We start from the raw sequence: 17,058 nt of genomic DNA on the forward strand, positions 1-17,058 counted from the left end.
GATTTAGTTCATGATTTAATTCCAAATCTATATATTGAGATCCTGTTATGTGTCCAGTGTTGTGCCACATACTTTCATTCTATAGCCATTGCGGTGGGGTGGGGGGATGGGGGGGCAGGAATACTGCTCTCCCCCCCATGTAATGAACTTCTCTGCCTCCCTCTGCTCTTAGAAGCCAGCAGTTCCTGGAAGTCTGTGCTACCCGTACCCCCTCCTTTCTTCCATCTTCTCGTAAGTTCAGCCCTGACTCAGACGCTGGAGCACACTTTGGTTTGGGTTGGATGAAAGCGAAGTCTTCGTGTGACCTTTGCATCAACATGGCTATCTCCAGTCTTGCTGACTGTGTGTGCATGTGGACCAAGGAGTTCCCTACCTTGTTTTTCAGCCGCATGTCGATTCCTCCCTCTCATCTCTGCACCTAGTCAGTGAGAAGCATCCCAGCGGCTGCCCTTCAAGTCTCTGAAGATCCTTCGGCCCTCTCCACCCACCCCTCATGCTTTACAGTCTAGTGTAGACTATATTATCTGTCCCCCCAAAACTACTCTAGTTTCCTTCCTTAGTGATGCCAAGTGCTAGCCCCCCGCCCATTCATCCTCACTCTGGCACTCTAATCCCACTAAGACACATGGCCCCAGATCCTAGTGAAAAGAATTTCAGTGAGTTGTTATAGTTTGAGTTTTTTATCAGCACAACTTGCCTTTTCCTGATGCCAGGACTCACTGAAATACTTCTGAACCAAGACCAAGAAACAAAAAGGGCAGGAAAAGAATTTGTGTAGAATCATTTGTGTAGAAGGATTGCAATTAGTGACCCCATGCAGCAATTCTTCAATAATACAACAATTCTCAGAACTTGCCTTGATTCTGGCATTGATTCATGCATTTGCCGACCAGGAGAGCTGCCCAGCATTGCTGCTTTCCTAGCCGACCTCAGCTCAGTCCTGTCCTGTGGCCTGTATCCCTGGGGTCAGGAGATGCCGTGCAATCCTTACTTCTACCCACCATGATTCTATGAGCTGAGGCAAGTTAATTTGGCTAAGATGCCATTTCCTCATGTAAAATGAGGATACCACCACCTTCCTCTTCAAAGGAAAGTATTTCTGAAAGAAATTCTGTGTTTAATAACACACGCTCTAGTATACAATAACCTGGGTTCAGATCTGGTTCTGCCATTGCCAGTCTGGCTGGGTCAGCCTGGAAAATGAAAACACATGGTGAAAAAAATATATAGCTTGCCATGTGTTTGGCACAAAACCTGACACACAGAACTCTGTATTAGGGAAGATGATGCTCTTGATTTCAGCAGCATTTTTAAGTTACCTTTACAGCAATCCTATGCTGTATCCATTTATAGGAGGTGCTTATTCCCATTTCACAGATGAAGACACTAAGTTGAGTAGAAGTTAAGTATTTTGTCTTAACTCCTACATATCTTAGGAAAGCCTGGCTATACAAGGAGCCTACCTCCAAATCTATTCTCTTAATCACTGCATTAGACTACCTCATGGATGGCGGGAAACAAACGTGGGTCAAGTCTGAGTCCAAAATACAAAGCCTTGCCTTCAGAAGGGAAAGATGAAAGGCTCATTGCTACAGCTGGCTGTTCCCAGTTCTGCTGAGAATCTCTTGCTGAAAGAGAGTGGGGAGGAGGGGGTTTCAGAGTGTAAACGCTTAGGGTCTCCATGGTCAACATAGCTAGGGAAAATCAAATCTTGAGACAACAGGAGAAGGCTAAATGTTTCAGAAAAATCATTAGATAATTATAAATTTAAAAAATTGACAAAGAGACTATATTTTCTTTGTTCTTGCCTTCTTTATTTATATCCTGCTGACTTAGAAAATGATGATTTGCGGCAGGTTACAACAAAAGACACACAAACAATAGAAATGTTCAGACAAGGGTAAAAGGTCAAGAGATGGGTATTTGAGCTATTCATTTAGTACATTATTTTCCCAGCTGGGAAATCTACTGCACAACTGAACTAAGATCAGAAGGGTGCTTCATAAATATATAGGTTAATTCTAGCAATATATTTGAAGTGCTTAGATAGCAAACCTCTCCCTATTTCACTATAATGGCCCAGCTTAATTTGTCATCCTTTTTTTTCCCCTCCTTTTAAAGCATTGCTGAGACTTTAAGATACTCATTGTGAATTAATTTGGGATTTGGCATAATAACATTAATCATGCTAAAAGAATTCATTTGACAGTAATGCAGTATAATTAGTGATGTACTAAATCCATTGAGATCTACCAATAATTATAGAATCGCTATTTAAAACCTTATATAGGCATTCGTTTTTACTTGTTCTCCCCCTATTCTGAATGTGCAGCATGTAGAGGCAAAGTCTCAGCTCTGCCAATTTGCTTTTTGGAATCCTGAGCATGGGTATCCAGAATAAACCCTAGTAGACTTAGCTCTAACCTTAGAGGCCCCTTGCTTAGGGCAAGGTGTAAGGATTGCCTAAAAGATGACTATTTAATCTTGAAAACAGCCGGCCAGATCATGTGGAATTACTAAGGAGCGTCGAGAAAATAAATGGGTCTGGACAGACTTACAGTTAAGAACTTATGAAGCTTAAAGATTGGTGGAGTAGGAGAGAATCCTTGTGATTCTTATCCCTGGATTGAGGCGAATGTTTTATCTTTCTTAAAAGTACTACCAATTTGGAGTGAGAAGAAGTGAGGAAGATGGTTTCTATGGCTGTAACTGCTGAAAAATCTCAACAGAAAGAGATTTTAGAAATCAACAGGCCGGGGTGCCTGGGTGGCTCAGTGGATTAAAGCCTCTGCCTTCGGCTCAGGTCATGATCCCAGCTTCCTGGGATCGAGCCCCACATTGGGCTCTCTGCTCAGTGGGGAGCCTGCTTCTCCTCACCTCCCCCCGCCTGCCTCTCTGCCTACTTGTGATCTCTGTCTGTAAATAAGTAAATAAAATCTTAAAAAAAAAAAAAAAGAAATCAACAGGCCAAATTGTACTACACTTGAGGCCCATTGAGGTGTATGGCATGTTCACGTACAAAGTCTGGTGACTCGGTTGGGTCTAGACTCCAACTGTGTGCACTATAGTAACTGTGGTCGTCTAGCCATGAACTCTGCAGTTCTTGTAGTCATTCAGAAACAGCTCTTTTTGGTGGGAGTCAGTAGAGAGAAGCCAGCCCCAATGTCCTAAGGCATTTCTTGCATCTAGAATGGGAGTAAACTTGTGTCGTCTTTGAGAAAATTGTGACAAGAGTCATCCAAGTGAACTTTTACATTCTTGGCCTTGCTGAGGAACCACAGTTGAGAAAACCTTAGCCTAGAATAGGATAGTCCAATAGACCTTTCTGTGGTGAAGGAAATCTGTATCTTCTGTGTCTAGTATGTTAGCTACTGGCCGCAGATGCTGCGGCACACAAGAAATGGGGCTAGTGTGAAGGAAGAGGTGACTTTTTAATTGAATTTTGAGACACAGGTTGTTGGTGGATGCTTTACTGGCAGCATAGCTCCATGCATTTTTGTTCATTCACTATATAAAGCCACAAAACAACCCTATTGCCAAGGGTATGTGACTCTGTCAATGTTCTAGTCCCAGTCCTGTTTTTTGGGAGGAGCACTGCATTGTACTTTAAAAGACATGACCTCCGGGCTTGGGTTCCAAGCCTAGCTTTAGGAGCTGGGTGTGATTCAGGCCAGTATCTTAACTTCTTATAGGGTAGTATTAAGGATACTACAGGAACAAGTATTAAGGATACGCTACAGGAACAACGTGAAGTATGAGGGAGTTCATGGCGTGAAGGACTGTTCCAGTGCCTGTTGCATGTAAAGGGCTGTTGCTGCTGAGCCCTGCCTATGAAAAATGCATAGTGCTGGGCAATACACCTCGACTTCTGTGGCTCAGCTACAGCTTTCTAAGTATTTAAAGAAAAGTGGCCTTTAACTGCACAGACTGCTGGTATCCTGAAGGGGGGGGGTACTGTGGTGGCAGTTGGCCCCAGTGACAAAGAATGTTTTATCCCTGAAGTTGTGTAGAATTGCAGAAGTATAATGGCAATAAATTGCAGACTTTCATACAGTATTTATTTAAGAGTTTTCTACAGATAAAGCAAATGCATAACACCTATTCCTGGATTGAACACTACCACTATCCTCCTTACTCCTGCTCCAATATCCTCTCAGCACAGATGAGTACATAGTAATAAAGATCTAATTCAGAGGAGCATTTATCACTGAAACAAAAATTATATCCCTATAACCTCATGCTCTGCGTGGCATACCCAAGACATTCAAGTACTCACTAAGTGTAAGAATATATTGTTCTCACTTATTTTTAATTTATTTTTAATTGTATAATTTTCGTAACAATATAAACCCACAGGAAATGGGTGCCTGGATGGCTCAGTAGGTTGAGCGTCCATTTCCTAATTTCAGCACGGGTAATGATCCTTAGGCTCACAAAGGCTCCACGTACACTTAGTGGGAAGTCTACTTGAGATTCTCTCTCTCTCTCCCTCTGCCTCCTCCCATGGCATGCGCTTGCAAGCACTCTCTCTAAAATAAATATTGGGGCATCTGGGTGGCTCAGTGGGTTAAAGCCTCTGCCTTCGGCTCAGGTCATGATCTCAGGGTCCTGGGATCAAGCCCTGCAGGGAGCCTGCTGCCCCCCCCCCCTGCCTGCCTCTCTACCTACTTGTGATCTCTGTCTGTCAAATAAATACAATAAATCTTAGAGAAAAAAAGAAAACCACAGAAAACATGACAGATTCCACTTACTCATAACTAGGTTTATAGACAGTTAATCTTTTGCTGTATTTGTTTTTCATATCTCCTTTTAAAAGAAATCTCTTCATGGTTATAGAGTTATGAAAGCCCCTTCCACTCTTTTGGGAATGAAGCAGGTTATCAATAAAAAGATACATCTTGGCATTTTCATGTCCTATGGGATCCCAAGGCTGTCTTTCAACAAGGAGGATGAGGCAAAAGCAGTAGGATATTCATAAATTAGAAGATAGGCAGAAAGAACAATAATAGCGTTGGGCCAGATTCCAGTGAAGAATATAAAATTGAAACTATTTTTGGAGTATTGGTCACCTTAAGTGGTAGGAATCAAAGCATGCTTTCACAGCAACAAATTAATTCTCTATAACTTTTTAAATTCTGTAGTGTTTTGAATACAAATAATAAAGTCTTTGCCCTCAAATACAGATTCAACTGAAGAAATAATACCCACAAAAAGTAGATATACCCTGAGAAATGGAACAATTATTTGTGAATGGTGCTAAGATCTCACTGGAGATGTGAACAAGTCACCAGGACTTGGTGACTTGTGGTACAACCGGTATGTAAGAAGGAGGACTTAGTGTCTGAGCCTGATTAAGAAAATAGGGTTGCCAAGGAAAGTGGGGGAGATCAAGGCCATTTTTGTGACAAGAATAAGGAGTTTGGTTTTGGGTTCATCAGAGCAGGAGAAGACAACAGGGAAAATATAAGTAAATATGTTGCATGCTTTTGAAAACCAGAGCTCCCGAGTACTCTATCTTAGGCAGCTGTATGAATAAATTACACTATTGAGATAGTTGTATTGTTAGATAAAGGATCAATTACCCAAATGAAGCTTAATATGATACTCCCATCATTAACTTCTTCTCCAACCAAATGTGCTTGGCTTGAGAAATTAAATGAAGAGGCCAGTCTTCATGTTTTCTTGCCATAACTCAGCTGATCTTCCAAACAAGAGCCATGGGGGGTTGATTGCATTAATTTTCAGAGTACACACATGACTCTTAAAGATAAGAAGAATGGACTTCTGTCCATGACTACAGCAGCAGGGTACATGGATCCAGTAGTGCTCTTTCCCTAACTGCCCCCATCTTGAAGTTACACTTTGCAGAACCATATTTGTCCTTATGGTATCAAATCAAATATTTTATTCAGTGTCTGTGATACTTAACTAGACCCTAGGATCTTTCTGGGAAAAAACAAACAAAAACCAAAACAAAACCTGGAAATTTCCATGAAGCAGCTTAATTTTCATTAAACATATTTAGCAGTTTATAGGAATACCACACCTTGTTCTGAATTCCTCAGTTCTCAATCCTCAAAGTATGTAGCAAGAGTACAATCTATCTGCTCTACATATTCATTGTCCTAAAAGAATAATTTAAAAATGCATATAATGCATTGGTTTTTATAAGGCAATCCTGCAGGCCCCACAGCCTCTGCACAGCAGTGTGATGCAGTGCCCATGATCTTTGTTTTTTTTTTTGTTTTGTTTTGTTTTTTTTTTTTTGATGTCCTTTTTTTTATTTTTAATTTTTTTTTTTAATTTTTTTTATTTTTTTTTCAGCATAACAGTATTCATTATTTTTGCACCACACCCAGTGCTCCATGCAATTCGTGCCCTCTACAATACCCACCACCTGGTGCCCCCAACCTCCCACCCCCCACCCCTTCAAAATTCTCAGATCATTTTTCAGAGTCCATAGTCTCTCATGGTTCACCTCCCCTTCCAATTTCCCTCAACTCCCTTCTCCTCTCCAACTCCCCTTGTCCTCCATGCTATTTGTTATGCTCCACAAATAAGTGAAACCATATAATAATTGACTCTCTCTGCTTGACTTATTTCACTCAGCATACATGATCTTTGTTTTTGGTTGTGGGATGTATTGGGTTGAAAGCTCTATCTTATTTATCAGGTCTTAAAGACTTGAGTGTCTGCAGCTGTTCTGACAGAAGCTGAAGATATATGGTCAGAGCCCAGATACTTGCAAAGGAACCTGTGACTTTGAAAGTTTCTATAGTCAAGGACTATTTATTCCCTAAACACATACCAAGAAATACTGTTAGCCACCACTGATCTGTGTATTATGGATAGAGACTCTCCAACCTATGCTTTTGTCTCAACATTCTAATCTTGTTAAACTTTATTTCTTAAAAGTACACCCTGTAGACTGATTTTGATACGCATTCAGATGAGTTGGTGTGAGGGGTTGCTAGCAATTTTGCATGTTTTCTGTACACACTGACGTGGGCCTGCAAAGGAAAAGGTAAAATTTACTGTGTTCTGCAACAAAAGTGACAAACACATCTGAGGGATTACTTTGTTTCCTGTGGTGTAGATGCATTCGCAAAACAGATCCTCACCAAATTTGTACAAAATGATAGCTTTATTGCTGGGCTTAATAGGGACAGGGGAGACCCCGGGGGTTACAAATATTTTTGCACAGAGCATGTTAAGTCAGAGTTTAACTTTACTGAGACGAGAAGCAACTTGGAAAAGCAAAACTCACCTGATGGTAGAATTTTGAGGTGTAAGTGGATTTATGCTACTGGAAGTCCTGAGTTCATAAGGGTTGTCAACATTTCCATTGCTTATACAGTGTTACCAGTGACGGGGTTAATGGACCCCTTACAAAAGTAACCCTGATCTTAGTGGACAGGATTTGAACCATCAAATGCTTCTTGTAGCAAGAGTACAATCTATCTGCTCCACATATTCAAAGAACAATCTGTACTTGTACAGAGCATAACCCATCTATTAAGTAACTTGAATAGCTCTGTGCATTACCAAATATAAAGACAAAAAGACCTAAGGGCAACAGATAGTTCTTAATTCTGGAAATGCTTTTCCACTTAAAAGAATCCTTTTCAATTTTTAAGGATTTTTCTTTCAGCTAAGCAATTGTTCTTTCTCTTCTTACAGTCTTAATCATTTTTAATCTAGACTCAACCTCTGAAAGTTCTTTTTTCATGGTTCTGGTTTTTCTGTGTGAGGTGTTCTCCTCAGCAGCTGTGTGGTCTCACTGTCTGCTTGTGCTTCTGAGTTTCTTAGACTGCTGCTAACTTCTGCCTGTCCCTCCGCAGGTGGATGCTGGTGGTTAGCACACTTCCCCAGCCCCTAAATTCTCAGAGTCCCTTCAATTATACAAGCATTTTTCTTCCATATAGAGATAATCTCTTGTTTCTTAGGGCTCATGTTGTGATCTGAACAATCTGGTTAAATAGATTATCCTTGATATGCATTAATAATGCCTAGAAATTGGGTTGTTTTAAGAGCCCAACTAAGTACTGGGATATGACAAACCTTGAAACAGGAAAAAAAAATCTTAACATCAGAAATGATCACTATTAGTATTTGGATCATGTTTTCTCCTAGTCTTTAGTGTATACATTGAAATGCCTTTTTTTTTTTTTAAGAGCTTTAGAAAATATGTGATCTGAAACCAATGATAGGAATATTCTCTTAACAATCTTGCCGAATTTAAAAATATCCTTTGAAAATGATACTTAATTAGCATGCTCATTTATGAAGAGAAAATATTTCCAAGTATTTCGAGAGAAAACTGAGAGAGGACAATAGGTCACTAATGTAATCCCTTAAGAGATGAATGTGGGTCCTAGCCTTACTTGATATTTTAGTAAATGATTTGGAAGTTAGAGTGCATAGTGAAATCTCTGCGTTTGCACATTATGGTAGCTTTTCTTATGGATAAATTATAGGAAGATCTCACCAAGCTCTGAGAGTAAGCAGAAAAGTGACCGATGATTTTCAATAAAAATGCATTTTAAGGGGAAAAATGTCCAGAGCTATAGTTTATAATATGATGGTTTGGAGCTATCACCTATGAAAGAGGAAGGGAGAGCAATTTTATTCTGCTGTTTGAAAATATAATTTTAAGCAAAAAAATAAAGAGCCAATAAAACACTGGTCATTATTCATTCATTACACAAATAATTATTGAGTCCCTAACATAAGTATAAACACTGTGTTAGATTCTGAAGTCATTGAGTTTAAAAAAAAAACAAAACTAGTAATTTATGGCTCATTTTTAGCAGCTAGGTTGTTAAACCCTGACTGTTGGCTCTCTCTTTTTATCCATCTCTAAGAGCTGTTCCTTAGCACTTTGAGAGGAAACAGAACTTCCAAACTCAGCCCGATGCCAAAATTTATGTTGTTAACATGGCTCACCTGTTGTGCCTGGGCAGTGCTGCTACATGGGCTAACCAACGCTGCTTCTTGGAAATTGATTCCTTCAACATATTCTTAATAATTACAGAAAACAAGGCTGGGTCACTGTGTAGAGTGTGCTATCCTTGATCTTGGGGTGGTGAGTTCGAGCCTTCTATTGGGTGTAGAGATTACTTAAAAATGAAATCCTTAAAAAAATTATTATGGAAAACTAATTTATAATGAAGTAAATATGAATAATGGTTTTTAATGAAGAGGAATAATGTATATCATTCTGCTTATTTTAATATGCCATTCTCCTATCTTTTCAGCCCTCTTTGTTAATAATTAACATGGCATGTGATAGCTTAGTAAGTTACAAACTAGTTTCTTTTAAGCAAGTGACAGTGTTCTGGAGTCTGTTCAGACTTGACACAGTAGGCTCTGTATCAAGCAAAATTGCAACACCACAGCTGTCTGAATTTAGGCAGAGTGCAAAAAGCTCTCTTTTGGGGGCCATATGCTAGGGGTCTTCTTCCCCTTTATGATTCTGAATGAAAAGGAAGTGGGTAGGAGGTAGAATGCATATAGAGATGGAGGCTTTACCACTGTTAACTTTGTATCTATGCATCCTATTGGAATTGAAATTTATGGTTTTTACTAACGTTCTTAAAATTATCAACAAAATTCCCCAAACCAAAGTAACTTTAATTCAGTCATTAAAGAAAACTAATGAAAACCACTTGGTAGGGTCTTAAATGCTGCTTTTTAGAAATTATGTCAGAGCAGGTGATTTCTTGTCTTCTTTATTTTTACATTCACGATGCCTGGAGCATGACAGGAGTTCAGTTAATACTTGTTTATTATCCAACACTTACTACAGGGCTGTGTGCCAGGCACAATTCTAAATGCTTTTCAAATAGGAACTGTTTAATTCTTAGAGTGACACAATCAGCTATACAGCCCCATAGAAGTAAGGAAACTTAAATACATACCAAAATGTTAGGCAATTTGCTCAGTATCACCCAACTTGTAATTAGTGAAGTTGGGATTCAAACACAGGCAGTCTTGCTCCATAATCCAAGCTTTTAACTACCCAGGTATCCCTCACCAAATGGAATAGAATTTGGGAAGAGCCACTGACTTATATGATTAATGCCTTCATTTTTCATATATTTTTAAGCATGTACCCAATTCTCTTTCTTGTCTGAAAATTCTCCTACCCTCCAAAAACATAAGGAGAGCTCATATTTCTTGGCATGCATTTATGACTTTTCTTAATTTGACCTTTTTCTTTTTTTTTTTATATTTTGTTTATTTATTTGAGAGAGAACAAATGAGAGAGAGCACAAGCAGGGTGAAGGGCAGAGGGAGAAGCAGACTGCTTCTCCCTGAGCAGGGAGTCAGATGTGGGACACAATCCTGGAACTCCAGGATCATGACCTGAGCCTAAGGCAGATGCTTAACCAACTGAGCCATCCAGGTGCCTGACCTTGTTTATTTTTCACCTTATTTTTTTGCTTTCCTCTATGGACTAGAAGTAAAATATCCCAATGACCTGTACAGGCTGTTTTTATACCTCAGTGTTCATGACTTCCTTTGCCCAACCTCAGTTCTGCAGATCTGGTCAAAACCAGACAAAAAGTCATCTGTTCAATGAAGTTTGTAGGGAGCTATCTAATTTGCATATATCCATTCAGAGTCGAGCGCTGTGTGTGGTACAAAGGAGGATGGGTGAAGACAAAAAGTATGCACTAAACAGCTCCTATAGTTTTCATATGTGTGTTTATAGGAACCTTCACATGTGCCTTCACTTACATTGTCTACAATGTGAATGGTAACCCCTGGATTTGGACAGTGCATGCTGGTACAACCCTACAAGGCTGTCCTCTTGATAGAGTAGGGGCTCATTAAGGTTTTGTAGAATGAGCTAGGCACTTACTTTCTATCCCAAGATCAGAGAATGTTCTAGTAGTTTGGGGAGGATTAACCATTCTGGCCCTATCTGGACTTGTTTCTAAATTCATTCCTTCTTCCACAAAATTTTATCTGGTAGAAAACTTGATGAGATTCCAGCTGAATGCCAAACAATGTCCCGAGATACCTTTGATTTCCACAATGAGCAAAAAATCCCTTAATTTTGGAGTCCAACTGAAAGACAGTGTTTTTTTTTTTTGTTTGTTTGTTTTTTTTTGTTTTTTTTTATCTTTTACTTGTTCCATGAAAAATATGCTCTGCTATGCCTCAGAGTTTGGGCCTCTCCCCTAGGATGGTAGATGCCCCTTCCTTGATCTAGAAGACAAGCACAGGAAAAGAGGAATAAGGCAGTAACCCCCAGCAGGGTCTCAAAGTCACAGTCACAGCCCTGAAACTCTCCCACTGGAAATATGTCAGTACTTGGTGTGCGGAGCACTGGGTGATGTATGGAAGTGTTGAATCCCTATATTGTACGCTTGAAACTAATATTACACTGCATGTTAAGTAACTAGAATTTTATATGTGCTGCCGAAGCGAGCACAAGTAACTAGAATTTTAATAAAAACTTGAAAAATAAGCATCCCAGCACCAGAAGGAAGGATGTGGGAAGATCTGGCTTTGGTAGGTGTGGTAGTTCTTGTTTATAAGTATTCTACCTACTACAGTGGGTGAAGTTGTGGATAGATTTATTTTCTTCTATCATTTCGATCAACATTAAACTAATGTTGAATAGCAACTTTGAAGAGCTCATTAAACATGTATTTTAATGTGTTCTAAGCACATATACACATTTATACATGTGCATAGATAAATGTAGATATTAAATCCTTCTGTTGTATTTTTTCAGGGACCTCAAAGTCTTTTATATTGATCATGGGCTACTTTATTAGATTTAGCTAATGAGGTTTAATAATTACAAATATAATATAGGAACAAATGGTATTATATTCAACAAGTTATTCAGAGAGAGAGTGTTTGTTAGAGGCTTTGATATGTGGCCAGGAAAATATTATTTATTAATGAGAAAACATCCAGTGGGATTAAAACATAATTAATTGCTACTTTGTTTGAGAAAATTACCAATGACTGACAGAATTCATGGAGGTGCTAATCTCTCTTTAATTTTTATTTCTCTCATTGCTTAGAGAAAGTAATTAACCATTATGGAAGAGAGGAAGCCTCTATAATTTGTTTACCAATAAAATATCCTTAGATGAGAGAAGTAGCAGATTCATTTAAATAGACCTAAGAAATCTATCTTCTTTCAGAAAACTGAAATAAAATATGATTCAGACTTGTGACATTTCAGTGTGTGGCCATGATCTCATGAAAGAGAAAAATAATTTTCTTGGAGGAATGAAGACACATAATTGAACACATAAACAACTTAAGGTTATTTCCCTGTATATGAATCTCCTTAAAAAAAAAAAAAAAAGCGAGGGTAAAATACGTAAATCCTGCACAGTGTTCTTCCAGATCATTCTCTGCATCTTTTCAGTCTCTTAAAGGAGTCCTGTTGACTTTTCACTTGAGGAAAAAGACAAAAATATTTCACTTTAAATTTTCTTCACAGAGCTTCATGAAAATGTTTAAAATCTGAATGTATTAGGAAAGAATATTTTATGTCTTTTTTCCCCAAGCCTGTTTTTTAAAAGTCCTTAAATATGTACTACACTGAGAAGGAATTTTTCAAGAAGCTAACTCAAATAAAATTGAGTATTGACCCTTGGTGGCTTTCTTAGGCTGTGAATGGCTCATCTTTCACTGTTTGTCATTGAGCAGAGTTGTATGTGTTCAGAGCATGACCTCTTCCAGCCAGGAGAGGTAGAACGGTCTGATGGTTAGAGCGAGCTGGGACTTGATGTCTGTGCACGTGGAGCCACAGCGGACCTCATCCCGAACAGAACTGGTTAGAACACTGAGGGACAAATGCTCGACAAGGTCAGAAACCTTATTCTTTGGAAAATGGCCTTTTGAAGACCTCTAAAAATAATTTACTTGAGAAATAAAATATTAATAACTAGGTTTTTCATGATCACGTTTTCCAGCATTACTTTGGATTTCTGTTGTAGTGAATAGGATGTAGTAAGAAAACGCCAGACAAAATATTAAACTACTGACATTATAAACTGAAGTACCCAAAAGCATATATTCCTTTATATTTCTTTGTGCTTTCCAATTAGATAATAAACGACATACATTCTAATAAGAGAATAGAAACCTTTCTTAATATCCTTGGAACCTTTAGAGAAGGACGTTTTTGTTTTTTTAAGCTGACTCCCCAGCTTCTCAATGAAGTTCCCTTTGAAGGACATAATGATAAATAATGGAGCCATTTCAATTGTTATTTTGCCAAAAGGTATTGTCTGAGTTTTTGTGTTCATCATGACTTGTGAAATTCAGCTGTGTCCTTGGTGCTCCTAACTAGCCAGAGGAGGGAAAAGGCAAAGCCATTCCATTGTGGCTCTCTCTAGAGTGAAAAATCAAATGCCATGCTTTAATGGTCGTTAGTCGGATAACTGCTTGCCTACCATTCTGGCTGAGGGGTGGAAAAGTTACCAGTACATCTCAGTCTGAATCATTGTCACCCAGAGATAATCTGGCAGATCCTTCTGGTAAGAATAGCTCTTTTTAATGTATTGTTTGGATGACTTTGAAGATTTAAATTGCTTTTGTCTTTCTTACTTAACACATTTACCAAAGGATCATTCCATGCGCTATGAGTTTCTTACTTTTATTAAGTTGGATTTGGTCTGGGTCTATAAATTGTATATGAATAAGCCCGAAGTCTCCATTGATAGAAACCTCTGTCCTTTTGCAGTCTAATGCATGAAACTAATAATTTCATACCTCTTCTGCTGTAGCTCTACTTATTTTTAGTAAGTGTTTTGGTTGCTTTCTTAATCAAAATATGAACTTTTCCCGTCATGAATATATCAATTTTAATATCAAGGGAGAAAATGCCTGGCTATATTCCTTGTATTGTTAAGACCAAATATCATTTTATTTCCAACTTTCTTATCGAGGAATTTGCTACACTGGAAAAAGTTTTCGAGTGAGCTATCATAAAGCATAAAATGAATTTAGAGCCTATGAATGACGAGTAAGATTTATCAAGCAGCAAAAAGCAAATTGGTACATTTAAAAGTTAATGGTATTTTGGAGTACCAAATTACAGTGGGGAGATGACAGAAATATTTTGCAATTCCGAAAAGCACCCTAAAGACTTGAAGCGTTTAACGAACCATATCATGTGGTATTATAATATTGGTTTACATTCCTTTTGGACCATGATTGCATTAACTTATGTTTTCCAGAGGTGGGTATTTTTGAAAGGCGGCTGTTTATTAATGTTTTGTCATTTTCTTCATAAAGCTCAGTAATGGGTTGTAGCTGGCTAATTTAATCCATAAGGCACTTTCATACTCTGTTGCAGGTTTTAAACAGAAGTCCAATGGCTTTGTTCTATTTAGGAATAGAACAAAGGCATTATGTCATTCTGTATGTATACATCCCACTGAGCTCCCATAGTTAAAGGAAAGAGGACGTAATTCCTTTCTCTCCTAGTCATAATAGGCATGCGACCTCCAAAGCAAACCGACAAAAAACTATCATGCCTTTAAAAACAACAGAAGACCAAAAGTCTCTGGCAATATAGGCGAGCCTAGTAACCTGTCCTCTTCAAGCTATGTTCCTCTCTCCCTCTCTCCCTCTCTCTTTCTCTGCACCCCCCACCCCTGCTTCAGCCCTTGCTCATACTATATAGCCTGTTCTGATTTCACAGAAGTGAGTTTAATTTTAAAAATCTGTTAATGTTCTGAAATGTTCACACTTCTGATTCTATAGGCAGATACTGGAAAACTAGGTTTGTGCTGATTTTTCACAATCCTTGGGATGTGGAACATGCTGCCATATGTTAGGGTAAGGCTTTCGGATGGGAAATCAGTGGAGTGTTTTTGCGCAGGCCTGGCAGGATGAGGGAATCTTGTTTAGATTCAAGAATTGGATTGTTTGTTTTTGCTTTCTTACGTGATTACTCTAATATGGCACAATCATAACAGAACCGCGGCAACATGGCAGTCTGCTGGCTTGTTTTCATTGCAGGTTCATTGGCAGTGAGCTCTGATTGTTCATTGTTGCCACTCATTTTTAATCTTCTCTTGATTTCACCACTGATGAATTGGCACAGAGTAGGTGAATTTTGTTTCATGATATTTTGGGAGAATATATAAATGGAAAAGTTGACTTGAGAGGATCTGGATGGGTTTTGGAACTTAACTGTGGGAAACAGTGTAGTAGCTGAGGAACTAAATGTGCCTTTAAAAAAAAAAAAAACAAAAAAAACCCTAAAACCTCTTAGGGTCCCAAAGTCAACGTCTTAGAGGAGTGTCTTCAGACTTGTTTTCGTCTTGTAACCGGTATAGCCCTGTCCATGTTTGTGTGGAATACAGCACAGGTGCGAATGCTTTGTAAATAGCATCCTAAATCTGAGACGGGGGATAGGGATGGGGGTCACGGGATTATTACTGAAATTCTGTCTTATGCATTGATACATTGAATAAAGTTTTCTTTATTTCTGAATAAAGTTGTAGGTGTTGGCACCTCGGGTCACACAATGACAGAAAATCATCCTGAGGTTATGATCTATAGCATACTAGTAAACCTTCTCAGGATGCCCAACTTCAAATCATCTTTGTTAAAAATCCTGGAATAGTGGAGAGTCTCAAAATCCAGAAAGGCGTTTTTCACACCAGCTTAACCAAGAGTTTTATCTGAGGCAGCGAACAATCAGCCCAAATGACTAATTTGATTTTCTACTTCTCTTCCTTTCCTTAATCAGAATTCTGATAGAGGGATTAATTAGCAATAAAGCAACATGAGAACGAAGGAAAGAAAATGAGGGCATAGATAATCCACAAACTATATATAATCATCCCTGCGTAATCAAAAGTTAACTGTCATTAACATGACATTTGCTTTTAAAGCCAGGCAGAAAATTACGATTTTTGGCACTAACCTAATCTTTAATTATAGCACAGTACCATTCTTTCCTTGTGTGAGTTCAGATAGCTATAAATTATATTAGTCTAGGTTTCTTGTGTCATTTCCTTTCCTTTTCCATGATTTATATAGTCAGAAAACTGACCTATAATTAAGTGTACTTGAGAATGGTCTCTGGTTAATTAAATGCTGTGGAGTGTGTAGGGTGTGTTTTGCTAAAATTCCAAGGGAAAAGGCTGTCCTTGGGTTAAATATTTATGAGGAGTCCAGATAAGTCTTCTCTGTTAGGGTTCTATGACATGAGAGGTAAAAATGAATTTTACTTGACTATTGTCTATAAAACAATGCAAGATTCATCTTTTTGTATAATTAAAGGATATCATTTCAAAAAGTAATTGTGTCATTTGAGGCATGTCCTGGTTTTTAATAACTGGTAAAACAGATAAATCCTGTGGAAACAAAATTAAACTCTTGTCTTCCTTTCTCTTTATTTTTGCCCTTTTATCTTTTTCTGTAGTAATTCTCCATTCTCAAACAAGGAACTAGTTTGATTGGCTGTGTCTGAAAGTCACTAATCCATGTGCCACAGTAAGCTGGAGAAGGGCGATATCAAGGCTGGCAAATCATAGCCAGAGTGCCCACCCAGGCACCAGAAGTTGTCCTAACTCCAGGGCTAGGCTGAGACACTATCCGACTTTATGCCATCTTCCATTCCTACCGCCCACTTTCAGCAACATCTCCCCACCCAGATGCACATATGCACCAGATGATAGGAAACTTGTTTCTATTCCAGGATCCTCCAAACAAATCCTAGTACTTGGACCAACTAAAGACAGGGAGTGGTGGGGGGTGGGGGGGAGAATGTGGAAGATGGGAAAGATTCTCTAAAGGGGGTGGGGGCAGAGGATGTGGGAGATGGGAAAGATTCTCATTCCTCTGTGGTTTGATGTAGAAAGGAAACTCTAGAACCGTCCAGGGACTGCATCAAAACATTTATTCGGGCAGGGACTCTGTGTCGTTGGGTCTTCGTGTACACAGCAGAGGAAGAGACACACTGGCAGCTGGGTGGGGGGAATTGGGCCTACAGATGTTTTCCTTGGCATGCATCGTGTTTTAAAGAATTCAGCCAACGTTTTAAAAAATTAATATTTCAAT

Source organism: Lutra lutra, chromosome 1, assembly GCF_902655055.1.
Source record: "Lutra lutra chromosome 1, mLutLut1.2, whole genome shotgun sequence".
In the NCBI taxonomy this organism is placed as follows: Eukaryota; Metazoa; Chordata; class Mammalia; order Carnivora; family Mustelidae; genus Lutra; species Lutra lutra.